Source organism: Pan troglodytes, chromosome 22 (genome assembly GCF_028858775.2).
Source record: "Pan troglodytes isolate AG18354 chromosome 22, NHGRI_mPanTro3-v2.0_pri, whole genome shotgun sequence".
Taxonomy (NCBI): domain Eukaryota; kingdom Metazoa; phylum Chordata; class Mammalia; order Primates; family Hominidae; genus Pan; species Pan troglodytes.
The window spans coordinates 36,880,504-36,906,969 of record NC_072420.2 but is presented as its reverse complement, the minus strand read 5'-3'; the positions used below and the strand labels follow the sequence as shown (position 1 = coordinate 36,906,969).

Genomic DNA, 26,466 nt, shown 5'->3' with positions numbered 1-26,466 from the left:
TGCAGCAAGAAGGCTGGGTGCGGTGGCTCACACCTGTAATCTCAGCACTTTGGGAGGCCAAGATGGGCAGATCGCCTGAGGTCAGGAGTTTGAGACCAGCCTGGCCAACATGGTGAAACCCTGTCTCTACTAAAAATACAAAAATTAGCCAGGCGTGGTGGCACATGCCTGCAGTCCCAGCTACTCAGGAGGCTGAGGCAGGAGAATCACTGGAACCTGGGAGGTGGAGGTTGGAGAGAGTCGAGATTGTGCCACTGAACTCCAGCCTGAGTGACAGAGTGAGACTCTGTCTCAAAAAAAAAAAAAAAAAAAAAAGAGAGAGAGAGAGAGAAATGCAGCAAAAGCAAAGGCAATGAACCAACAGGACTTAGAAAAATGAAGAGATATCCTTCCTTTGTGATAAGAAAAATAAAATTAATATAACAGTGAAATATCATTTTCTTCACCCATCAGAGAGGTAAGCTTGACTCAAGCATACAGGTTCAAGCATAGAGCAGAGTGATCTAGAGATCATGAACAAAGTTAATCAAAACCAGGTCTAGATTTGGCCAGACAGAACTTGCTGGACTGCTCCTTGGAGCTGTCGTCACACAGAGATTGAGTGTTTATACACTCCACATGGAGCCTCGCACTTAACAAGTGCTTCAAAACTAAGGCTAAACAAAGCAATAAGCAAAACTGAGGCTATTACTGATGCCTGGTTTAAATATGCAAGCTTGGGCACCAGAGCCACCAATTCCAGTTTCAGAATTTGCTGTTCGGGCAAATTACCTTTCTGGGCTGAAGTTTCATCTGTAAAAATGAGGACTGTGATACCTCACGAAGTTACAAGCAGAAAGAGATACCATGTATAAAGAATTTAGCATACTGCCCAGCACAAAGTAAGTAATCCACACACATGACCTCTTAGTATAATGACAAATTGAAAAATAAGCAGAATATTTAAAGATGGAGACTCCACTCTTTGTGCAGAAGCTCAGAGCTGTAGCCCAGTGGAGAAGGGAGAACCAGTTGCTTGGATCAGTGGTAAAGGCCACCATGGAGGTTCCCACTCGGGCTCCCCGCAATTCCACCTTACGAGACTTTTCCGTGATGCCCTTCAGTCTCACCGAAGGCCAGCACCAGACACAAGAGGGACAGCACATTTTTAGGGCAAACTTCTCTGGTGGATACTAATGGGGTACAGGAAATGCTACCCCAAAATATGGTACCTGGGAAACTGAGAAAACAGCAGAAGCAGGAAGGATACTCTCACCTTCCTCCCTGTGGCAGCTCATAAAGCCTAGGGAGATCAAGATCTCCCTCCCTTCTCCCCTGAACGCCCTGTGACAGGCGTCCTGCCCTATACCCAGAGGGAAGGAATGTCTCCCAGAGGCACCAAGAAGAACCTGAACAAACAGGCCTTGCTAAATTCCCCCCGGGGTATTCCTGAATCATCACACCCCGCATCCAGTCATTCTACGCGACTGTCACACTTCATCAAACCCAAGCACAGAGACACAGATTGGAATCCCTGTTTCTCCAAGTCTTCATTTCTGAAGGCTCTCATGCCATGTAAAACTTAATTTGCATGCTTTTCTCTCGTTAATCTCTCTTTCGTTATAGGGGTCTCAGCCATGAACCTCGCAATGGATAAGGAAAAGATATTACTTCTTCACCCCTTCAACACTGTTCTTTACAATTGCTAATGCCCTGTACCCAAAGACAACACCGGTGCCCTCGTCCAAGTACAGGACTTAGGAAAGCTTCTTTCTTAGATAAAACAGTATGAATTTCCTTGTTCTAAAGAATGAAAGTGGGGCCGGGCACGGTGGCTCATGCCTGTAATCCCAGCACTTTGGGAGGCCAAGGTGGGCAGATCAGAGGTCAGGAGATCAAGACCATCCTGGCTAACACAGTGAAACCCCATCTCCACTAAAAAATACAAAAAATTAGCCGGGCGTGGTGGCGGGCGCCTGTAGTCCCAGCTACTTGGGAGGCTGAGGCAGGAGAATGGTGTGGACCCAGGAGGCGGAGCTTGCAGTGAGCCGAGATCGTGCCACTGCACTCCCGCCTGGGCAACAGAGTGAGACTCCATTTCAAAAAAAAAAAAAGAATGAAAGTGGCTGGGCACAGTGGCTCACACCTGTAATCCCAGCACTCTGAGAGGCCAAGAAGGACAGATCACTTGAGCCTAGGAATTGGAGACCAGCCTGGGCAACATGGCAAAAACCGGTCTCTACTAAAAAAATACAAAGAAATTAGCTGGGTGTAGTGGCACATGGCTATGGTCCTAGCTACCTGGGAGGCTGAGGTGGGAGGATCACCAGAGCCCAGGAGGTTGAGGCTGCAGTGAGCTGTGATCATGCCACTGTACTCCAGCCTGGGCGACTCTTGTCTCAAAAAAAAAAAATAATGAATGAAAGTTAGTTTTTGGTAGGTTTTTTTTTTTTTTTTTTTTTGACAGTGTCTTGCCCTGTCACCCACAGTGGAGTGCAGTAGTGTGATCTTGGCTCACTGCAGCCTCAATCTCCCAAGCCCAGGCAATTCTCCCTCCTCAGCTTCTCGAGTAGCTGGAACTACAGGCGTATACCACCACGCCTGGCTGATTTCTATATTTTTTGTAAAGATGGGGTTTCGCCATGTTGCCCAGGCTAGTCTCAAACTCCCGAGCTTAAGCAATCCACCCACCTCAGCCTCTCAAAGTGCTGAGATTATAGGCATGAGCCACCATGCCCAGCCAAGAATGAAAGTTATCCTAAGGAGTTTGAGACTAGCCTGGGCAATTCGGTAGGACTCCATCTGGAAGTTTCTGTTTGGGAGGATGAAAAGGTTCTGGAGATGGATGGCAGGATACACAATATGAATGTACTTAATACCACTGGACTGTGCCCTTAAAAATGGTTAGAATGGTCAACTTTAGGCCATGTGTATTTTACCACAATAGCATAAAGAGAAAAGAAATAATGCTGTTTCATTGCAATTGCTCTTGCTGGCTAAGGCTGTAAGAGCCATAAACTTTTTTTTTTTTTTTTTTTTTTTTTTTTTTTGAGACAGAGTCTTACTCTGTTGCCAGGCTGGAGTGCAGTGGCGTGATCTCGGCTCACTGCAACCTCCGCCTTCCGGGTTCAAGCAATTCTCCTGCCTCCGCCTCCCAAGTAGCCAGGATTACAGGCACGTGCCACCATGCCCGGCTAATTTTTGTATTTTTAGTAGAGACGAGGTTTCACTATGTTGGCCAGATTGGTCTCGAACTCCTGACCTCAAGTGATTCACCTGCCTTGGCCTCCCAAAGTGTTGGGATTACAGGCGTGAGCCACCTCGCCCAGCCTAGCCATGAATTCTTGAGTGACACTTGCACGCCAGCCCCTCCTGGACTGAACTGACCAGAGAAGAGTGGGACTCATTTCAGCAAATCCTGAGGCAGCCCAGGGATTTGGTCCAGCTCTCTTGAGAGTGAGCTTTCAATCTTTAATTACCACAATAACTACCTTCTAGGGCTTGCAAACTCCTGATTCCCTCTTCAGGGTGTATGTGTGGGTATGTGTTTTTTTTTCTGTTTTTTTTTTTTTTTTTTCTGACTTGTTTTTTAAAGTTCTAGTGGGGTTTGTCTTATTCTCTGACAGCGTCTTCACCCTTCCCCCAACGACACTCTTCAGCTCCCATTTGGCAATGTCGCTGACATTATGACCCACTAGCCACGGCTAGGAAAACTCCAAGGTAAGAAGTATTTGGATCCCAAGAAAGAAGCCTTGCTCTCAAATTCCTTCTAACTCTCATCTAGGAGGAGAAGCAAGAGCTCCTGCCCTCATGGCCGGTCTTGGTGACTTTTCCTTCTCTGAGCAAAAACTGGGCCACATGTCACTCTCATCCCTCTCCCAGCAGGTCCAGGGCTGCCAAGACTGGAATTAGCACAAAACAGGTGTGCCACCCTCACACTACCTTTCTCATCTCCATCCTCCATCCAGGCTTTGCCAAGAATCTTCTCCAGCAAGAAAAGCTCAGCAAACACTTCCAGGACAGTTTCACTATCCAGAAACCCAAACTGGCTGGCCAGTAAGCTTAATATACGTATCATATGAGAAATATTCTTCTGCAACTATAGAATAAATATCACAGAGAAATAGATGAACTGAGGTGGGGCACAATGGCTCACGCCTGTAATCCCAGCACTTTAGGAGGCCGAGGCAGGTAGATCGCTTGAGGTCAGGAGTTTGATATCAGCCTGGGCAACATGGCAAAACCCTGTCCCTACTAAAAATACAAAAATTAGCCAGGCGTAGTAGCACAGGCCTGTAATCCCAGATACTTGGGAGACTGAGGTGGGAGGATCACTTGAACCCGGGAGGCAGAGGTTGCAGTGAGCTGAGATTGCGCCACTGCACTCCAGCCTGAGTGAGAGAGCGAGACTCCATCTCGAAAAGAAAAAAAAAAGAAACAGATGAACTGGCCAGGAAAAATGGCCATGTTTTCAAAATCACTTTTAATTTAATTAATTTATTTATTTAGAGACAGAGTCTCACTCTGTCCCCCAACACTGGAGTGCAGTGGTGCAATCTCGGCTCACTGCAACCTCCGCCTCCTGGGTTCAAGTGATTCTCCTGCCTCAGCCTCCTGAGTGGCTGAGATTACAGGCATGTGCCACCATGCCTGGCTAATTTTTATTTTTTGTATTTTTATTAGAGACGGGGTTTCACCATGTTGGCCAGGCTGGTCTCGAATTCCTGACCTCAGGCAATCTGCCTGCCTCAGCCTCCCAAAGTGCTGGGATTACAGGTGTAAGCCACTGTGCCCAACCGAAAATCATTTTTTTTTTTTTTTTTGAGACGGAGTATCACTCTGTCACCCAGGTTGGAGTGCAGTAGTGTGATCTTGGCTCACTGCAACCTCCACTTCCCAGGTTCCAGCGATTCTTCTGCCTCAGTCTCCCAGGTAGCTGGGACTACAGGTGCATGCCACCACACCCAGCTAACTTTTGTATTTTTTAGTAGAGACAGGGTTTCACCATACTGGCCAGGCTGGTCTCAAACTCCTGACCTCGTGATCCACCCGTCTCGGCCTCCCAAAGTGCTGGGATTACAGGCGTGAGCCACTGTGCCTAACCCAAAATCCCATTTTTTTTTGAGACAGAGTCTCGCTCTGTCACCCAGGCTGGAGTGTAGTGGTGTGATCTCAGCTCACTGCAACCTCCACCTCCCGGGTTCTAGCGATTCTGCTGCCTTAGCCTCCAGAGTAGCTGGGACTACAGGCGTGCACCAGCATGCCCAGCTACGGGGTTTCACCATATTGGCCAGGCCGGTCTCGAACTCCTGACCTTGTGATCCACCGTCTTGGCCTCCCAAAGTGCTGGGATTACAGGTGTAAGCCACTGCACTCAGCCTTCAAAATCACTTTTTAAAGTGCTAAAAAAATAAAAAAAGGAGAAACTGATTAAACAGGAAATTAAACTTTCTTATTTATTTCACTCAGGAACTACACTATTCTAAAACCATTCCTTGAGCTATAATTAGGACATAATTGTAACATTTTTGACCTCATTATATGCATAGGCTCAGTAGGCTGACCTTAAAAGAAAATACTAAAATGTTAAGTATAAAGTATGTTTGAAAAAAAAAGATTCAAACTACATCCAAGCTTAATAGAAATCAGGAAGTGTCACTGTTGCTCCACCCAAGAAAATATCTTTGTTTCCTTTGACTTTACACAACCTGACAGTATGACAGTCCCCAGGACATGGCATGATTTAGAAGCATTCTGTGTAGGGAACACGATGAAAAATTCCAAAAGGCTACACCATGGACACAAGTTAATATGCTTAAAAATGGTTAAGATGGTAAATTTTATGTTATATGTATTTTACCACAATTTGTTTATATGTATTTTACCACAATTTAAAATGCTTTAAAAAAGGAGTAATTTAACCATATGGGTGGGGAGTGGACAGAATTATGTTTCATTTTTAAAACGCTTTATTTAGCCCGTAAAATAAAAATGTTAAATGTTTCCTTTAAAAGTTCCTAGAAGAGACAGTCACCCTACTTTTGCACAGAGTACAATGCTGACTTCAGAATGCCAGATGTCTTTGTCTAGAAAGAAATGTAAGTCAGCCAATTTAAAAGCACGTCTCCCACCAAGCAAACGAGGAGTTGCATTTTTCACGGTGAAACACCGACATGTCTTCCTTCTGGAAGTCAGGCATCTTTGTAAGGGTGTTCTTTTCATGCCACTGAAAGGAAGCTGCACAGTGGCACAGTGAGTCAGGGAGGCCAGGTGACACAGGCTCGAACGCTCAGCGAAGCACCTGCCAGGGGGCACTGTTAGTGCCCTTTAGACAGGACGAAAATGGAACAGACCAGCACTTGGCCAGGACTTCCCAAGTGCTCATGGTGTGGCATTCCACCTTGACTGAAATGGCATGACCCGGTTGCTTTGCCAGCTTGAGGGAGTGGCGGTGGCAAGAGATAAGCTGGAGAAACAGGCAGAAGGCAAGGCTGCCGAAAGCCATCTCAGGGAGTTGGGGTTCCACAGGTAACCAGTGAGACCAGTTTTTGTTGAACTGGGAGAGCAGTGCTGCTGTAACTCCTATGTAAACAAGGAGCTTCCTTCTCTGAAAGGTCACAGCTGAAATATCATTGTGTTGTATTTACCTAAGTCAGCTGAACCCTAACAGGGCCATGCACGTGATTAATCAGCTCTCAGCATGAGTTATCCACATACCCAAATCCCAGCTTCCAATAAAGCTGCTAGCAAGGAATGGGTCACTCAGGCTAACTCCATCTTCTGCATCAGGTAAGAAGACACATTAGAATATGCATTTTTTTTCCTTTTAAAATGTTCTTAAAATTACCATGCTGCTTGAGTAGGAGTAGAACTGAAGGCTGAGTGTATCACCTACTAGAGATTTTAAAAGCATGCTCAGAAAAAAAAGAAGCAGGCCAGGTGCAGTGGCTTACGCCTGTAATCCCAGCACTTTGGGAGGCCGAGGCAGGTGAATTGCTTCAGCCCAGGAGTTCAAGACCAGCAACATGGCAAAACCCTGTCTCTATAAAAAATACAAAAATTAGCTGGGCATGTGATGTGCACCTGTAGTCCCAGCTACTTGGGAGGCTGAGGCAGGAGGATCACTTGGAACTAGGAGGTCAAGGCTGTGGGTGAGCTACGATCGCACCTCTGCACTCCAGCCTGGGCAACAAAGTGAGACCCTGTCTCAAAAATAAAATAAAAAAGGCACAGTGGCTTATGCCTATAATCCCAGCACTTTGGGAGGCGAAGGAAGGCGGATCACCTGAGGTTGGGAGTTCAAGACCAGCCTGGCCAACATAGTGAAACCCCATCTCTACTAAAAAAAAAACAAAAATTAGCCAGATGTGGTAGCGGTCTCCTGTAATCCTAGCTACTCAGGAGGCTGAGGCAGGAGAATCACTTGAACCTGGGAGGCGGAGGTTGCAGTGAGCTGAGATGGTGCCACTGCACTCCAGCCTGGGCAACAGAGCAAAACTCTTGTCGAAAGCCAGGCCTTGGCTTCAGCAATGTCATTCTCCCCACAGACGATGAATGGGCGCTGGCCACAGTCAAGCACCCTCCCCCGAGAGGGGAGGGGAGAGGAGGGGAGGGGAGGGGAGGGGAGGGGAGGGGAGGGGAGGGGAGGGGAGGGGCAGGACAGCCAGCTCACCCAGGCCAGGCCTTGGGGGAAGAGCACAGTGGGTGCTTGACTGTGGCTGGCACCCACTCACCGTCTGCTGGGGGAATGACATTGCTGAAGCCAAGGCCTGAGCCCTGGCACCTTGGCAGGTTCAGAAGCTCATTTTTATCAGTTTACCCAGAGGTGGCTCTGCTGTGGAGGGAATGTTTTGCTGGCCGCCGGTCGAGCTCCTAAGACGGGCCCCGAAAGTCAATGGGAGGGGAACTGTGACAGAGGCCAGGCTCTGAGTGGCAGGCCTGGGTCCGAGTCCGGGCTCCAGCTCTCATCTGAGCAAGCCTGTCACAAGTCACCTGATAGCTCTGAGGCTCTGCTTTCTCACCCATTATTTCTGAAACCTGGAATCCTCCAAAGTCAGCACCATTCAGCCCCTTTTACTGAAGAACGAGCTGGAGCTCAGAGGTCTGCCTGCAGCTTCCCAGGTGTGCAGAGTGTTTCAGGTCCGCCAGCGCCCTGCAAAGCCCACACTCCAGGGGTGGGGGTGGAACATGTAGACATGTCAGGGGAGGCTGAGGAAGTGCTGTAGGTGACCAAAAACATACCGTCACCTACTCATAAGCTGGTTGTGCAGGATAAACTCAAAAAGGAGCTGAAACATACAGGGTATTCATTCTATTTCCACTTCCCCAGTGTGTCAGGGTTAACACTGGATATGCGTACACACGTCCACACATGCAGGCACACAAATACATACATACATACTTCCCATACATATACACACACACACCCTCTACACATGCATACATGTACACACATGCACACACTCCACACATACACACTGCATACATATACACACATGCATACACACATCCCACACGTGTACACATACACAAGTCATGAGCAATAGGGCCTGTCAGCCACACAGGCTGCTCCCAATCTCTTAGTTAAGATGACTCAAGAATCCACATGCTAGATCAGAAAATTACTTCATTTTTTTTTTTGGTGAGACGAAGTCTCGTTCTGTTGCCCAGGCTGGAGTGCAGTGGCGCAATCTTAGCTCACTGCAACCTCTGCCTCCTGGGTTCAAGAAATTCTCATGCCTCAGCCTCCCAAGTAGCTGGGATTACAGGCGCCCGCCACCACGCCCAGCTAATTTTTGTATTTTTAGTAGAAACAAGGTTTCACCACGTTGGCCAGGCTGGTCTCAAACTCCTGACCTGAAGTGATCCACCTGCCTTGGCCACCCAAAGTGCTGGGATTACATGTGTGAGCCACCACGCCCGGCCCAGAAAATTACTTTTTAAAACACAAGGCAACAAACTCACCGCTGCCTCACAGCGGGTAATCTGCAGCACACGTGCAAATGCTGCCCCTTATTTTTCCCCGTCAGAGTTTATTATGACACTTAGACTCAAAGCCACTCTGTCTTGCCACTAACGCCTACTTTCCCTGTCTTCCCACAGAGGAAGTTTAGGTAGCTGTGATGCTGTACAGTACCTTCCGCATTTCTAGACTTATATTTTATTCTTTTGCGATGGCACAGCACTTCCTCAGCCTTCCCTGACATTGTTACATGTTGCCCTCAACCCCGGAGTGTGGGCTTCACAAGGCGCTGGCCGACCTGAGATACTCGTCATACACCTGGGAAGCTGCAAGCAAGCCTTTGAACTCCAGTTTCTTCATCAGTAGAAGAGGCTGAGTGGCGCTGAGTTTGGAGGATCCTAGGTGTGAAAAACAATGGTGGCAAGCATATAATAGGGGCTCACAAAGGAAACTGTTCTATGTGGGGGGGTCTAAGAGCTAACAGTCTCAGAAGTGATGAAAAATGGCAGGAGGAGGTGAAGGCAGCTGAGTTCTGCAATAAACCACAGGAAAAGAAGGTAAGGATGTGGGGCCGACTCTCCCTTCAGAACACAGTCTACACCTTGAAATGTACATGATGCAGAGAACACTGCCATTCTTATGCATTTATCATCACAAACCAGAAAATCAAATAAAAGTAATCATACCATTAAAAATATAAAATAACGTAGTATCGGGAGATGTTATTTTTCTAATTTTTAAACATTTTATTGCACATACAAATGATCTGTTTAACAAACACCAAAGCTTATAGGGAAACCTGCTTGTTAAAGTCAGAGACAGAAGAAACGGAAGAATGCCTTCAGGACACAGTCTTACTACAAATCCTCAACAGGTTTCAGTCCCCAAAGTTCTACTGGTAGAACTCAATATTCTTCAAAAGTCACACCCAGAACAGAACTGGCATGCTCTAATGAAATGAGATGTTATCTCCTCCTCCCCAGCGCCTTCTTCTAGAGAACTCCCAGAGGCCTTCCTGACCCTCGGCGCTACAGCAGATTGGGCGCAGAGTGGCTGTTCAGAGCTCCAGGCTCAACCTCCCACAGCGATCCGGTTCCCCGCAGCCCGCAGAGCCTCCCACACCTGAAGCGCACGTGGGCTGCCTGCTGGGTCAGCACTTGCTGCGTATGCTGGGCAGCCTGAGCACCAAGGAGGGGAACGCAGAGCCTCAGGCCGGCAGCGAAGCACACAGCTCTCCACGATAGCCTGTTCTGAATCCAGTCTGCGGTCTTCCTCCTAGTGCTTTTTCCTCCTGCTTCCCTGTCCCTGGAATAAGCTACCTGCACGGAAGCAGGAGACCTGTGAAAGAACCATCTCTCGGCAGCTGGGTGGGAAGGGGCCGCAACAGTGTATACAGGGACTGGGCACGGTGGCTCATGCCTATGATCCCAGCACTCTGGGAGGCCGAGGTGGGTGGATCACTTGAGGTCAGGAGTTCGAGACCAGCCTGGGCAACATAGCGAAACCCGCCTCTACTAAAAATACAAAAATTAGGCCGGGCGTGGTGGCTCACACCTGTAATCGCAGCACTCTGGGAGACCAAGGCAGGTGGATCACCTGAGGTCGGGAGTTTGAGACCAGCCTGACCAACATGGTGAAATCCCATCTCTAATAAAAATACAAAATTAGCCAGGTGTGGTGGTGCACATCTGTAATCCCAGCTACTTGGGAGGCTGAGGCAGGAGAATCACTTGAACCTGGGAGCCGGAGGTTGCAGTGAGCCAAGATCACGCCACTGCACTCCAGCCTGGACGACAGAGTATGACTCTGTCTCAAAAAAAGATAAAATAGAAAAAGCAAAAAACAAAAATTAACCAGGCATGGTGGCACGCACCTGTAGTCCCAGCTACTCGGGAAGCTGAGGCAGGAGAATAGCTTGAACCTGGGAGGCAGAGGTTGCAGTGAGTTGAGACTGCACCACTGCACTCCAGCCTGGGCGACAGAGTGAGACGCCATCTAAAAAAAAAAAAAAAAAAGAAACCATGTACACAGGAAATGTGAAGACGGCATGAAAGCTGGGATATCTCCAGATACATTCAAGCCCAAAGCTGACTCCTCTCTCCAAAAGGCAGCAGCTATACAACTCTGTCCCGGGCACTCAGAACAAAGAGGCAGAGTGCTGTGGCTGGCAGAGGCGGCAGGTGCTGGAAGCACACGACCCCCTCCAAAACACAACAAAGGTTCCGTAGTTGGAATGGTGCCTCCGCCATGGGGAGACAGAAGGTCCTCTGCAACTGCTCTGTAGGCGTCCTGCTCCCAGCCAGAAACCACTCCAACAGCTGCAAGACACTGCATCTTTTAAGGATGCACAAAATACCTTTACTGTCAACAGACAAGTACGTCCACGTCAGCCTGCAGAAGAAACAGGCTCTGGCTCTGGGGTTGAGGATGGTCCAGGGTTGTGAGCTCAGCTAGGACATGTGTGGCTGTAAAGAACAGACCATCAAGCCATACAGGTTTAAATGAAGCAATGTATTGCCTCACAAAACCAAAGGTCTACAACAGTGGTTCTCAACTGGGGAAATTTTGCCCCCAGGGGACATTTGGCAATGTGTGGAAACATTTCTGGCTGTTACAACTTTGGGTGGAGGAGGGGGTGATACTGGCATCTACTGGACAGAAGTCAGGGAGGCCAGGATGGGAATAAGCATCCTACAGAGAGCTGGGCACAGTGGCGTGCACCTGTGATCCCAGCTACTCGGGAGGCGAAGGCGAGAGGATTGTGTGAGACTGTAGTGAGCCATGACTGCATCTGTAAACAGCTCCTGCACTCTGGCCTGGGCAACATAGTGAGACCCTGCCTCTTAAACAAAACAAAACATCCTACAGTGCACAGACCACCACCCACCCGCAGCCAGAATGTCTGCCATGCCACAGCATGCCAAGGCTGGGAAACCAGGGCTAAAGGAGCTCATTTCTGCATTTGGTTCCTGCAAGGGCTCAGTGACATCCCCAAAAGATCCAAGCATTCTGGTGCCTTACATGCTGCCAATGATGAGTTGACTCTTCTTTTTTAGACAAGGTCTTGCTCTGTCGCCCAGGCTAGAGGACAGTTGTGCAAACATGGCTCACTGTGGCCTCAACCTTGTGGGCTCAAGCAATTCTCCTGCCTCAACCTCCCAACTAGCTGGGACCACAGGTACACACCATCACACCTGGCTAACTTCAACTTTTTCTGTAGAGATGGGGTCTGGCTACGTTGCTCAGGCTGGTCTCAAACTCCTGGCCTCAAGCTGTCCTCCCGCCTCAGCCAAGTGCTGGGATTATAGATGTGAACCAGCACGCCCTGCCAGTGAATTGACTCTTAACCTATCTTTCCCTGTCGTGGCAGTGTGTGTTCCTTTTTGTCTCTTTGTATGAGAAAAAAACCTTTCCAGAAGCCACCCTGCAGCCTTCCCGCCATATCTCATTGGGCTAGAGCAGGTCATGTGCCCACCTCGAAATTAATCCCTGCCAAGGAAAACAGGATTTTTAGGATGAAGTCCTAGAACAGTAACATTTACTGCTGGGGCCCCCACCCTGCAGCGCATCACCACCTGATCCCCAAATATAACTGGGGTTCTCTATTGGCAAGAAAGAAGAGGGCAGAATGGTTATCGGTGGGTAACCAGTGCGTCTGCCCCAATCTCAGAAATGGTGAGTCTGAACATGACCCCAGGTGCTCCAATTCCGGGCTCCTTCCTGCATTCCACAAATCGGAATTAGATTATCCTCCAACATATTTGCTTCCCAGGCACATCCTAGGCATTGGGAAAATCTAGCCTAAGTACAAGAATGACCCCCAAACACAAGAGTAATACATAAGGCAGAACTGTGATGTTTGGTAAAAAGCAATTCAATACTTTACATGTTGATCAGGTAATGAAATGACATGCCTTTCTTGCCATATAAAGATAAGTAGTTATTAAAGTTAGTAACCAAGGAATAAACTGATCCTTTACGAGACAAGAAACAGAGGGAGGTCACAGGGTAGAGATGACGGTGAAACACTACAGACCCTTCCATTAAAATCAGTGCGTGCCAGGTGAGTGCAGGCACTGGGCCCAGCCCACCCAAATCACGGCTCCCTTCTTCTTCAGTTAGGGCTGCAGCTGGGCCATGGCTGCCCAGTCTCCCTGGGAGGCATGGGTGGACATAACACGTGCCATCAGGACCTGGCTGGTTAAAACCTCAGTATGTGTGCTTCTCTGTGTCCTTCCCTTTTCCTGTGGGACAGAATGGCAATGAAAAGAGGAACTGTGAAAGCCACGTGTTCAAGAAGACAAGAGTCCTGGGCCGGGTGTGGTGGCTCATGCCTGTAATCCCAGCACTTTGGGAGGCTGAGGGGGGTGGATCACATGAGGTCAGGAGTTCATGACCAGCCTGGTCAACATGGTGAAACCCCGTCTCTACTAAAAATACAAAAATTAGCCGGGCGTGGTGGCACACGCCTGTAATCCCAGCTACTCGGGAGGCTGAGGCAGGAGAATTGCTTAAGCCTGGGAGACGGAGGTTGCAGTGAGTCAAGATCGTGCCACTGCACTCTAGCCTGACTGACAGAGCAAGACACTGTCTCAAAAAAAAAAAAAAGAAGACAGAGTCCTAGCTTGAGTTTCTGGAATGACCGTGTAGAAGAGAGCTGCCCACCCATCTGAATAACATGCTTAACTGATACATGAGTGAGGATAAACTTCAATTACATCGAGGACATTGATTTTGGACTTCTTTGTTATAGCAGCCAACATTACCGTGGTTAACACACTGATAGCAACATTGCTATTCAACACTGTTCCAGGAAATGCTAGCAAAATATTAGAAAAAAATACAAATCAGTATTGGTTGATGGTATACCTGTCTACCTGAGGAAAATAATCCCATTCACAATAGCAAAAACACATGTATAAAATACTTAATATACTTGAGGAACAGGAAGGTCTTATTTAAGAAGAACTCTTAAGGACATAAGTGAATACTTTTTTTTTTTTTTTGAGACACAGTCTCACTCTGTCTGACAACCCAGGCTGGAATGCAGTGGCATAATCTCGGCTCACTGCAACCTCCGCCTCATGGGTTCAAGCGATTCTCATGCCTCAGTCTCTCAAGTAGCTGGGATTACAGGTGCACGCCACTATGCCCAGCTATTTTTTGTATTTTTAGTAGAGATGGGGTTTTGCCATGTTGGCCAGGCTGGTCTCGAACTCCTGACCTCAGGTGATCCCCCCGCCTCGGCCTCCCAGTATGCTGGGATTACAGGCATGAGCCACTGTGCCCAGCCACATTTTTTTTTTCTTTTTTTGAGACCGAGTTTCACTCTTGCCCAGGCTGGAGTGCCGTCTATTGCCCAGGCCTGATCTCAGCTCACTGTGACCTCTGCCTCCTGGGTTCAAGTGATTCTCCTGCCTCAGCCTCCCAAGTAGCTAGGACTAACAGGTGTGCACCACCACACCCAGCTAATTTTTTGTATTTTTGGTAAAGATGAGGTTTCACCATGTTGGCCAGGCTGGTCTCGAACTCCTGACCTCAGGTGATCTGCCTGCCTCAGCCTCCCAAAGCCCTGGGATTACAGGCATGAGCCACCGTGGCCAGCAAAGTGAGTACATTTTAATGAATGATGGAAACTACCACATTTCTATATGGAAGGGCCCAAGTGTGTAAAGATGTCACTTCTTCCCAGAATAATCTAAATTGTTATTACCTATAATGGTTAATATCAATAACCCCCTCTAGTTTTTTTTTTAACTTTATAAATTATCCTAATGTTCCCAACATGGGAATAGTGGAGAAATTCTGGAATCAGAAGAGTGACAAGATTGGGATAGAGAATGTGGTCCTGCTAGATAAACACATGACAAAGTACAGCAGGTGACAGGCTGTGGCTCTGGCATCTGTGCAGGCAGAGGAGAGGGGCAAAGGCAAGCCAGCACATACCCCTGTGTCCAGAGGCTTCACTGTATGTCCACTGACCCAGCTACTCCACCTCTAGCAATTTATCTTAACAAAAATAGCCACGTGCGTAAAGATGTTCATTACAGCTTTATTCAGAGTCGTGAAAAACTGGAAATACACTAGTCCTACAATAAGGGGCTTCGAGATCTTGTCCACTCCTATACAGTACCCCCTCCCTTTCTCTCACACACACACAAGATTGAGTGGGCTATATGTAAACTGTTCGCCTGTCCTTTCTTCCCCCTTATTTATAATAAGCATTTTTCATGTTAGTAACTACCAGTCTACTTGGTTCCATGGCTGTGTGTGCATTATATTGTCGTTCCATGACTCACTTCACAACTACTCCCCTACCAGGGGTGGTCACTCCCAATTTTTTGCTATTACATACAATAAAACAGTGAAGATTCTTACAGTGATCTTTATGTTATGTGTCTACGGAATTAAAACAAAGTTACAATGACCACTTACTGATTTTCTAATCATCTGTCATGTACAAAATGCAAAAGCCACAATAAGAGAGTATTACACTCTCATTAAAATGACCAAAGTGAAAAAGACTGACCATACCAAGTGTTGAAGAGGATGGGGGAGAACTGGAGCTTTCATACACTGCAGCTGGGAATGTAAAATGATACAACCACTTTGGCAAACAGTTTGGCAGCTTCTTAAAAAATTAAACATATACCTACTGGAAGCAACCCAAATGTCCACTAATGGGAAATGGATAAAGAAATTGCATATATCCATGGACTCTTACTCAGCAGTAAAAAAGAAGGAAACTTTGATGTACACAACAGCCTGAATGACTCTCGAAGTAGCTTTGCTGAGTGAAAGAAGCCAGACCAGAAAAGGAGAGAGAGGGCACATACTGTGGGATTCCATTTATATAAACTTGCAGAAAATGCAAACAAATCTATGGTGACAGAAAACAGATCAGTGGTTGTCTGGGGACAAGGGAGGGAGGGAGACGACAAAAGGACAGGAGGAAACTTCTGGGGGTGACAGATCCATGCTCATTGTCTCGATTGTGGTGATGGTTTCACAGGGATAAACGTTATGTCAAAACTCTTTAAATTATACACTTCTAAATGCTTGCAGTTTATTGTATGTCCAATAAAGTTGGAAAGAAATTTAAAAGGAAAAGACTATTTTTAAAAGATAGGTAAATGGGAATGCCTGTATGTGACTCAAATACAAGCTTGAATGTTGGTATTCCTGTTCAAACAGTTGCTTTTTTTCTGAAAAATACAAGTTTAACTTGGTTCCTTCTGTATTAGTTGGCCCAGGCTTCCATAACAAAATACCACAGAGTGGGTGGCTTAAACAACAGAAATTTACTTCTCCCAGTTCTGTAGGTTGGGAGTCCGCAATCAAGGTGCCAGCAGTTTCAGCTCTCTTCCTGGCTTGCAGACAGCCATCTCCTCACTGTGTCCTCACATGGTGGGAGGTGGGAGGAAGTCTGTCTCTTCCTCTTCCTTTTTTTTTTTTTCTTAAGAGACTCCTGGACTCAAGAAAACCTCCCACCTCAGCCTCCCAAGTAGCTGAGACTACAGGTGCATGCTACCACACCAGGCTAATTTTGTTTGTTCGTTTGTTTTTGTAGAGATGGGGTTTCCCCATGTTGTCCAGGCTGGTCTCAAACTCCTAGGCTCAAGTGATCCACCTGCCTTAGCCTCCCAAAGTCCTGAGAGTACAAGTGTGAGCCACTGTGCCTGGCCTCTTCCTATTCTTATAAGGCCACAGTCCTATTAAATTAGGGTCTCAACCTCATGACCTCATTTAACCTAAACCATCTGCCAAAGATCCTACCTTGATATACAGCTACACTGGGGTTAAGACTTCAGCATATGAGTTTGAGGGGAGAAGGAGAAACACAATTCAGTCCACAGTACCTTCCACACCAAGGCCTGACATGGAGTTTCTAGCTCATAACTTTCTTTGGAGAATTTATATAGTGTAGGTGGGTCACAAACCCTTTCCCTTATCTATAAACTCAATTCTGTTAGATTGCTGGATATTTTAGTCTATTTTCTGTTGCTTATAACAGAATACCTGAAACTGGGTCATTTATAAAGAAAATAAATTTACTTTTTACAGTTACAGAGGCCGAGCTCAAGGGGCTGCATCTGGTGAGGGCCTTCTTGCTGGTGGAGACTCTCTGCAGAGTCCCGAAGTGGTGTGGGATATCACATGGCAAGGAGGCCGAGCATGCTAATGCTAGCTCAGGCCTCTCTTCCTCTCCTTATTTAGCTACCAGTTCCTCACCCAGGATAACCTATCAATGCATTAATCCATACGTCGAGTAACTCATTTATGAGAACAGAGCCCTCATGGTCTGGTCACCTTTTAAAGGCCCCCCCAACCCCAATATTGTCATATTGGGGTTAAGTTTCAGCATGGACTTTGGAAGAGCCATTCAAATCACAGCACTGGAGGAATAATTCATCTCTAAATCTGGACTACCTCCATCCCCACAGCAGACCTGAAAGGAAGAATGGCAAAAATATTCCTTCACTCAAACACAAAGTAAATAGACTATCCTGGCTACAAATTATTAAAAAGCATATCAGACTCTTTTCAGCAAAGAGAAATGCTCTTTTCAAAAAGACCATCTTGATCTTACAGTGTGAGTGGCCCTCACTGAGGCTGCTGTGAAGCCTGGGGTAGCAGTGCTCTTGAACATCCTCAGCTCCTTCAGATAACCTGGGGTAAGGGGTGAAGCTGCAACATCATCAGAGCCCCAGCATGGCACCCACAACAGAACGACAGCAAAGGATTCAGCAGCCTTTGCCACACCTTAGAAATGGGAGTTAGGACTGGGCACGGTGGCTCACGCCTGTAATCCCAGCACTTTGGGAGGCTGAGGCAGGCAGATCACCTGAGGTCAGGAGTTCAAGACCAGTCTGGCGAAACCCTGTCTCTACAAAAATACAAAAAAAATTAGCCAGGTGTGGTGGCGCATGCCTGTGATCCCAGCTACTCAGGAGCCTGGGGCAGGAGAATCACTTGAACCTGGGAGGTGGAGGTTGTAGTGAGCCAAGACTGGGTCACTGCACTCCAGCCTGGGTGACAGAGTGAGACTCTGTCTCAAAAAAGAAAAGAAAGGGGAGGGGAGGGAAAAAAACGGGAGTTGGATCTGCATCTTCTAAATCCTGGTGCCAAGAGCATCAGGACACTGCCAGAGACAAATGGATGCTGGGCTGGCCCCTCTCCTGCAGAGGTACAGGATCTAGTTTAACGTGAAGCCAGTCAAGAATTCCCATCAACAGCATCCTTTCCATTTGGTCTCTTCTCAGAAGGCAATGCAGGCCCTTATCATTCCACGATGACCCTGGCCCTGCACTTACCTGACCACCTCCACCCTCACAGTCATAGCCACAGAGGTCATCAGAACAAAGGTTGCTAGAAAATGGCTAAAATCATAGCCCCAAATTTAGGTGTCATGCTTTAACAGATGATGCCCTACAAGTGAGATGCTGAGATGAAACCAGGCACCCTGCAGGCTGAAAGATGCAGCTCATACACAAGGAGGCTGGCAGGGCTCGTAGCCTTGTTCTAGGCACTGAGCATGCAGGGTCTGGCCAGCAGGGATAAGGAGTGCAGAGTCAACTGTGGCAGCAGCACCAAGGCTCCAGTGGGGGAGGAAGGCTGAAAGGACAACCCCCAGCAGACATGTAGGATACCCCCACAATGCAGTGCCCCATGAATAAGCTGGTGCAGAGCTCTTGGCATGCGGTGGAGGGGGCACAAATCACCTGGAACGCTTTCCTGACTCAGCAGTTCTGGGTGCTTAACTGTATCACCACACACACACACACACACACACACACGCACACGCACACACACCCCAAAGTCGAAGCTCCTCACTGGGCTCCTGGACCAAGAACAAGACTAAAGAAATCACACTTCCTCTGTTCCTCCACAAGGTGTGTGATAAAAGACCATCTGGGCTTCTACCAGAGATCAGCTTTGTAAACAGGTGACAGGTGGAGAGACAGCCTGCACCTCCTCATCACACTCTGTCATGGCTGAACTGTATCCCTCTCAAACTCCTATGGCAAAGCCCTTCCTGACCTCCACCTGAGACTGGGACTGTATTTAGAGACAGGTTTTTCTTTTTCTTTTTTTTTTTTTGAGACAGAGTCTCACTCTGTTGCCCAGGCTAGAGAACAGCGGTGCCATCTTGGTTCATTGCATCCTCCACCTTCTGGGTTCAAGTGATTCTCCTGCCTCAGCCTCCTGAGTAGCTGGGATTACAGGCATGCACCACCATACCCAGCTCGTTTTTATATTTTCAGTAGAAACAGGATTTCACCATGTTGGCCAGGCTGGTCTTGAACTCCTGACCTCAAGTGATCCACCCATCTTGGCCTCCCATAGGCCAAGGGATTACAAGCATGAGCCACCATACCCAGCCGGAGACAGGATTTTTAAATAGGTAATCAAAGTAGAATGAAGCAGTTAGGGTGAGCCCTAATGCAGGCTGACTGGTGTCCTTGTAAGAAGAGGAAATCTGGGCCAGGCGTGGTGGCTCACGCCTGCAATCCCAGCACTTTGGGAGGCCGAGGCGGGCGGATCACTTAAGGTCAGGAGTTCGAGACCAGCCTGGCCAACATGGTGAAACCACATCTCTACTAAAAATACAAAAATTAGCTGGCTGTGGTGGCAGGCGCCTGTAATCCCAGCTACTTTGGAGGCTGAGGCAGGAGAATCGCTTGAATCTGGGAGGTGAAGGTTGCAGTGAGCCGAGATCGTGCCACTGCACTCCAGCCTGGGCAACAAAGTGAGACTCCATCTCAAAAAAAAAAAGAAGAAGAAGAAGAAATCTGGATACAGATACACCCAGAGGGATGATCCTGTGAGGACCCAGGGAGAAGACACCATCTCCAAGCCAGGCAGCGAGGCCTCCGAAGAACCAACCCTGCTGACACGTTGATATTGGACTTCTGGCTTCCAGAACTGTGAAAAAAAACAATCTGTTGTTTAATCCACTCTGCCAGTGGTATTTTGTTATGGCAGCCCTAGCAGACTAACACAGACTCCAGGCTGAAGAGGATTTATGTGAACTAATACTAGTCAACAGGAAAGAGGAGTTGATTCAGGCAGGGGTAAAAAATCAGGATCCCGGCCAGGCACGGTGGCTCACGCCTATAATTCCAGCACTTTGTGAGGATCACTCGAGCTCAGGAATTTGAGACCTGCCTGGGCAACATAGTGAAACCCTGTCTCTACGAAAAGAAAATACAAAAATTAGCCAGGCATTGTAGCGCACACATGCCTGTAGTCTCAGCTACTTGGGAGGCTGAGGCAGGAGGATGGCCTGAGCCCAGGAGGCAGAGGTTGCAGTAAACTGAGATCATGCCATTGCACTCCAGCCTCAAAAAAAGAAGAAGGATTCTGTTGGACTCACCCAAGTTTTTATTAATTTATTTATTATTTTGGTTTTTGGTTACCCAGGCTGGAGTGCTGGAGTGCAGTGGTGCAATCTCGGCTCACTGCAACCTCCGCCACCCAGGTTCCAGAAATTCTCTTGCCTCAGTCTCCCAAGTAGCTGGGATTACAGGTGCCTGCCATCACGCCCGGCTAATTTTTGTATTTTTAGTAGAGAAGGGGTTTCGCCATGTCAGCAAGGCTGGTCTCAAACTCCTGACCTCAAGTAATTCACCCACCTTGGCCTCCCAAAGTGCTGGGATTACAGACCTGAGCCACCACGCCTGGCCTCTCACCAAGTTTTTAGGTAAAGAGGTCTTGCAGCCGATCTGTAAAGGGCTGGAGTAGTTCACTAGGTCTCCAAGCTTCAACCCGTGTTCTTCCCACCACACTGCAGCACTAATTCTGAAACACACCATCAGGAGGCTCTGCTTTAAACAGGAGGTGCTTGTAGCTAACTGATGAAGACTCCGGAAGCTGAACTGTGTGACACCACAGACCTCATGCTGCCCTTCCTGTTCATGGCTGCTCTGTGAAACCGTAGTGTGTCATCAGATAAAAGCAGTGAAAAAACAAAAAACAAAAAAAACTGGTTCATTTAGGACCATTATAACTTTTTTTTTTTAAAGAGCTTTAATGATAAGATTTTTAAATCTAGAGTTAATTTATTTCTATTAGCCTTCATTTCCAAAATCAAAGCTGTAAATCACGCTTGGTAGAGCACTTGGGTTCAGGGCTCAAAAGGCCACTTGATTAAAATGTTTTTCTTGGGCTGGGCAAGGTGGCTCACGCCTGTAATCCCAGCACTTTGGGAGGCCGAGGCGGATGGATCACGAGGTCAGGAGATCGAGACTATCCTGGCTAACATGGTGAAACCCCATCTCTACTAAAAACACAAAAAAAATTAGCCAGGTGTGGTGGTGGGCGCCTGTAGTCCCAGCTACTCAGGAGGCTGAGGCAGGAGGATTGCTTGAACCCAGGAGGCGAAGCTTGCAGTGAGCCGAGACGGGGCCGCTGCACTCCAGCCTGGGTGACAGAGCAAGACTCCATCTCAAAAAAAAAAAAAAAAAGATAAACTATTCTCTAACACAGAAAAATTCTAAAAATGATGCTGAAACATTGAGCAAGTTTGAAAATGATACCGTTAGTATCTGTCTACAGCTGGACATACCAAGACCTTCTGGGAACCAGTTTTCTTAGTTGAAAGAAGGGTTGACTGGATGAGTCTTCTCCTCCAAATCTAAGTTTTATGCATTATAACATTTAGTTACCTACCTTAAAAAAAAAGAATGTTGACCCTAAGCTTTTGTGTCCTATATCATTGTTTAAATCCGTATTGTAAAGAATTTTGCTAATTCAACTCTCAACTCTTTTTTGAGACAGAGTCTTCCTCTGTCCCCAAGGCTGGAGTGCAGTGGTGCAATCTTGGCTCACTGCAACCTCTGCCTCCCAGGTTCAAGCGATTCTCCTGCTTAGCCTCCCAAGTAGCTGGGACTACAGGCATTCGCCACGATGCCTGGCTAATTTTTTTTATTTTTAATAGAGACAGGGTTTCACCATGTTGGCCAGGCTGGTCTCAAACTCCTGACCTCAGGTGATCCACCTGCCTCAGCCTCCCAAAGTGCTGGGATTACAGGCGTGAGCCACTGCGCCCCGCCCAACTCTCAACTCTTACTCACTGAATTTCTGTGCATAAGTCCAAGAAATGTGACGATCACCAAAGCCTTAAAAAAATTCCTTTTTTTTTTTTGAGCCAGGGTCTCACTCTGTCGCCCAGGATGGAGTGCAGTGGTGCAAGAGCTCCAGGCTGAGGCTCCAGGGATCCTCCCACCTCAGGCTTCTGAGTAGCTGGACTACAGGTGTGCACCACCATGCCCAGATAATTTTTGTATTTTTGGAGAGACAAGGTTTCGCCATGTTGCCCAGGCTGGTCTGAAACTCCTGGGCTCAAGTGATCCTTCTGCCTTCAGCCTCCCAAAGTGCTAGGATTACAGGCATGCACCACTGCACCCAGTGAAGAAAATTCTTTATTCATACCAACTCCTATCAGGGACCCTTGAATGCAGAAGTTGCAAGTTTCACAGAACCAAGTATTCCTGATGCTGATCAAGATGTGCTCCCTCCAGCACCATCCAAACCCTCCACATCCAGTAACGGCAGGAACTGATCTCAGGCCTAATGGTGCGGGCATCCACACTGGCTCTTGTGCTTGCTGACGGCCCGGGGGATTCTTGGAATGGGTGAGGCAGAGGTTACCTTGCTCACAGCCTCCCTGGGAGGAAGCTCAGTGGCTTCCCCTCCCCGCCAGAGCAAAATCCTATCAGTGGCCTGACCCTGCTGTATCTCTGGTCACTCTGTCCTCTGGCTTCTCCTGTCCCCTTCCCATGCCTTGGACACAGGCCCATGCCCCAGATTGCCCTTCCCACCAGCTTGCTCACTTCACCCCAACCTCTGATTTAAGGTCACGCTGTCAGTGTCCTCTCTGTCTAAAATAGCACTCCCTCCTCCTTCCTCCATACCCCACTTCCCCAGTTTATTTTTCTTCTTAGCATTCAGCATCTGACATCACACAGTCATCTGTCGTCTGTCTCTCGCCAAGAAAGCGTCATTTCTTTCCATGAGAGCAGGGGCTTAGTGTTCAATGCCTTATCCCCAGCACTGAGGTGTTAACAGATCTTGTCCTACCACTGTCATAGCATTCTAGGGCTGCTATAACGAAGTGCCACACACCAGGTGGCTTCAACAACAGAAATGTATTCTCTCATGTTAAGTCTCAAATCAAGGTGTCAAGAGAGCGGCTTCCTTCTGAAGGCTGCATAGACAATCTGTCCCGTGCCTCTCCCCCCGCTGCTAGGAGTTTGCTGTCATTCTTTGGCACTTCTTGGCTTGTAGATGCATCTTTCTGGTCTCTGCCTTCATCCTCACGTGGTGCCTTCCCTCATGCATGTCTGTGTCTACATTTCCCCTTTTTCATCAGGACACTAGTCACACTGGATTAGGGCCACCCCCTAATGACCTCCTCTAGCTCGATTAGCTCTGTAAAGATGCTGTTTCCAAATCAATTACATACTGAGGTACTAAGGGTTAAGACTCCAGGGTTTCTTTCACGGAGGCCAAAATTCAATCCATAATAACCACTCAGTTGCCATAAGACACTGGGCAAGTAGGTTAGCCTTCATCGGTAAAATGGGCCTAATAATTGCGCCTACTGCATTTGGGTGATGGAGACAGGGTCCCCGGCAGCAAAGAAGCACAGCCCTTTCCCCTTACGTGAGCTATACAGATACTGACATGAAGAAGGCTGCAGGCTCTGCTCATGAGCATGGGCCTTGGAACCAGGCTGGTCGGGGTCTGAGCCCTCTCTCTGCCACTGGCTGGCAGTGGCCTTGCACAAGTGGTTGAACCTGAGACGGATCTCAAGATACATTTTAAGTATTATACAATAATGCACGTCAACTCCTTAGCACGCAGTGAGCTCTCCATGAATGTCAGCGGCCTCAGGCAAGGCAGAGGTAGGGACTGACAGCATCACCTTTGTCCCAACCGTATCTTGCAAATTCTTCAAGGTGGCTGCTTAAACTCAACAGTTAATCACAGCAGCAGGGAACAAGAAATGAGATCCAAGAGGAGACCCTTGGGATGGGAATCCTCAGGTAACAACTCTAACAAAGTTATGTCTTTTTTTTTTTTTTTTTGAAACAGGGTTTTGTTCTGTCACTTAGCACTACGTGCTGCAGTGTAGTGGCATGATCATGCTCACTGCAGCCTTGATCTCCTGGGCTCAAGCGATCCTCCTACTTCAGCCTCCTGAGTAGTTGGGAGCACAAGCAAGCACTACCATGGCTGGATAATTATAAATAAATAAACAAATAATTATATATATATATATTTATTTATTTATTTAGACAGAGTCTCACTCTGTCACCCAGGCTAGAGTGCAGTGGCACGATCTCAGCTCACTGCAACCTCTGCCTCCCGGGTTCAAGCAATTCTCCTGCCTCAGCCTCCTGGGTAGCTGGGATACAAGTGCATGCCACCATGCCCAGCTAATTTCTGTATTTTTAGTAGAGATGGGGTTTCACCATGTTGGCCAGGGTGGTCTCGATCTTTTGACCTCATGATCTGCCGGCCTCGGCCTCCCAGAGTGCTGGGATTACAGGCATGAGCCACCGCGCCAGGCCTAGAATAGAAATTTCTTCCAAAATGATACACAAATGCCCAACAAGCATATGAAAAGGTGCTCAAAATTATTAGTCATTAGGGAAATGCAAATCAAAACCACAGGGAGAGCTCTACCGGTGGAATTTGATGGCGTGATGTCTCACAGAAAGTTCTCCACTCCCAGACATGGGTCCCTCTGCTTCCTGCCATAGGAGCGAAGAAATAGGCAACGTGGGAAGGTGAAGAGCTTCCCTAAGGATGACCCTTCCAAGCTGGTCAACGTCACAGCCTTCCTGGGATACAAGGCTGGCATGACCCACATCACACGGGAAGTCGACAGGCCAAGATCCAAGGTGAAAGCGAAGGAGGTGGTAGAGGCCGTGACTACTGTGGAGACACCACCTACGGTGGTTGTGGGCATTGCGGGCTACGTGGAAACCCCTTGAGGCCTCCGGACCTTCAAGGCCATCTTTGCTGAGCACATCAACGATGAGTGCAAAAGGTGTTTCTCTAACAACCGGCATAAATCTAGGAAGAAGGCCTTTACCAAGTACTGCAAGAAATGGCAGGATGAGGATGGCAAGAAGCAGCTGGAGAAGACTTCAGCAGCATGAGGAAGCACTGCCAAGTCACCCGCCTCGCTGCCCACACCCAGACGCGCCTACTTCCTCTGCGCCAGAAGAAGGCCCAGCTGATGGAGATCCAAGTGAACGGAGGCACCATGGCTGAGAAGCTGGACTGGGCCCAGGAGGGGCTACAGTAGCAGGTACCTGTGAACCAAGCGTTTGGGCTGGACGAGATGATCGACATCATCGGGGTGACCAAGGGCAAAGGCTACAAAGGGGTCGCCAGTTGTTGGCACACCAAGAAGCTGCCCCACAAGACCCACCGAGGCCTGTGCAAGGTGGCCTGGATTGGGGCATGGCATCCTGACCATGTGGCCTTCTCCATGGCATGTGCTGGGCAGAAAGGCGACCATCACCATACTGAGATCAACAAGAAGATCTGTAAGATTGACCAGGGCTACCTTACTGAGGACAGCAAACCGATCAAGAACAATGCCTCCACGGACTATGACCTGTCTGACAAGAGCATCAACCTTCTGGGTGGCTTTGTCCACTATGGTGAAGTGACCAATGACTCTGTCATGCTGAAAGGCTGTGTGGTGGGAACCAAGAAGCGAGTGCTCACTCTCTGCACATCTTTGCTGGTGCAGACCAGACGGTGGGCTCTGGAGAAGACTGACCTTAAGTTCACTGACACCACCTCCAAGTTTGGCTATGGCCGCTTCCAGACCATGGAGGAGAAGAAAGCATTCATGGGACCACTCGAGAAAGACCGAATTGCAAAGGAAGAAGGAGCTTAACTCCAGGAACAGGTTTTGCACCTGGTGGGGTCTCAATAAAAGTTATTTTTTAAAATTATTAATTAAAAAAAAAACCCACATGGAGAGACCACTTCACACCACTAGGATGGTTATCATTTTTAAAAAACTGAAAATAGGCTGGGCACAGTGGCTCAAACCTGTAATCCCAGCACTTTGGGAGGTCGAGGTGGGCAGATCACCTGAGGTCAGGAGTTCGAGACCAGCCTGGCCAAGATGGTGAAACCCCATCTGTATTAAAAAGTAAAAATAAAAAATTAGCCAGGCATGGTCGCTAACGCCTATAACCCCAGCTACTCAGGAGGCTGAGGGATGAGAGTCGCTTGAACCCAGGAGGTGGAGGTTGCAGGAGCCAAGATTGCACAACTGCACTCCAGCCTGGGCAACAGAGTGAGTGTCAAAAAAACAACTACTTGAAAATAAGTATTGGTGAGGATGTTAGGAAATTGGAACACTCACGCATTGCTTTTGGTGGATATGTAAAATGGTGCAACTGCTGGGAAAACAATTTGGTGGCTCCTCAATAAGTTAAATATAGCGTTTCCGTATGTCCTAGCAATGCCCCTCCTAAGTATGCACCCCA

The 26,466-nt window shown here is 47.9% G+C and overlaps 1 protein-coding gene and 1 pseudogene across 7 annotated transcripts in view; one reads left to right on the top strand and one right to left on the bottom strand.

The window, feature by feature from the left end:
- DOP1B (DOP1 leucine zipper like protein B) overlaps positions 1-26,466 on the bottom strand; it is a 137,610-nt gene that overhangs the window by 99,473 nt on the left and 11,671 nt on the right. The window lies entirely within an intron of this gene.
- On the top strand, positions 24,648-25,865 carry LOC473985 (large ribosomal subunit protein uL3-like; annotated as a pseudogene).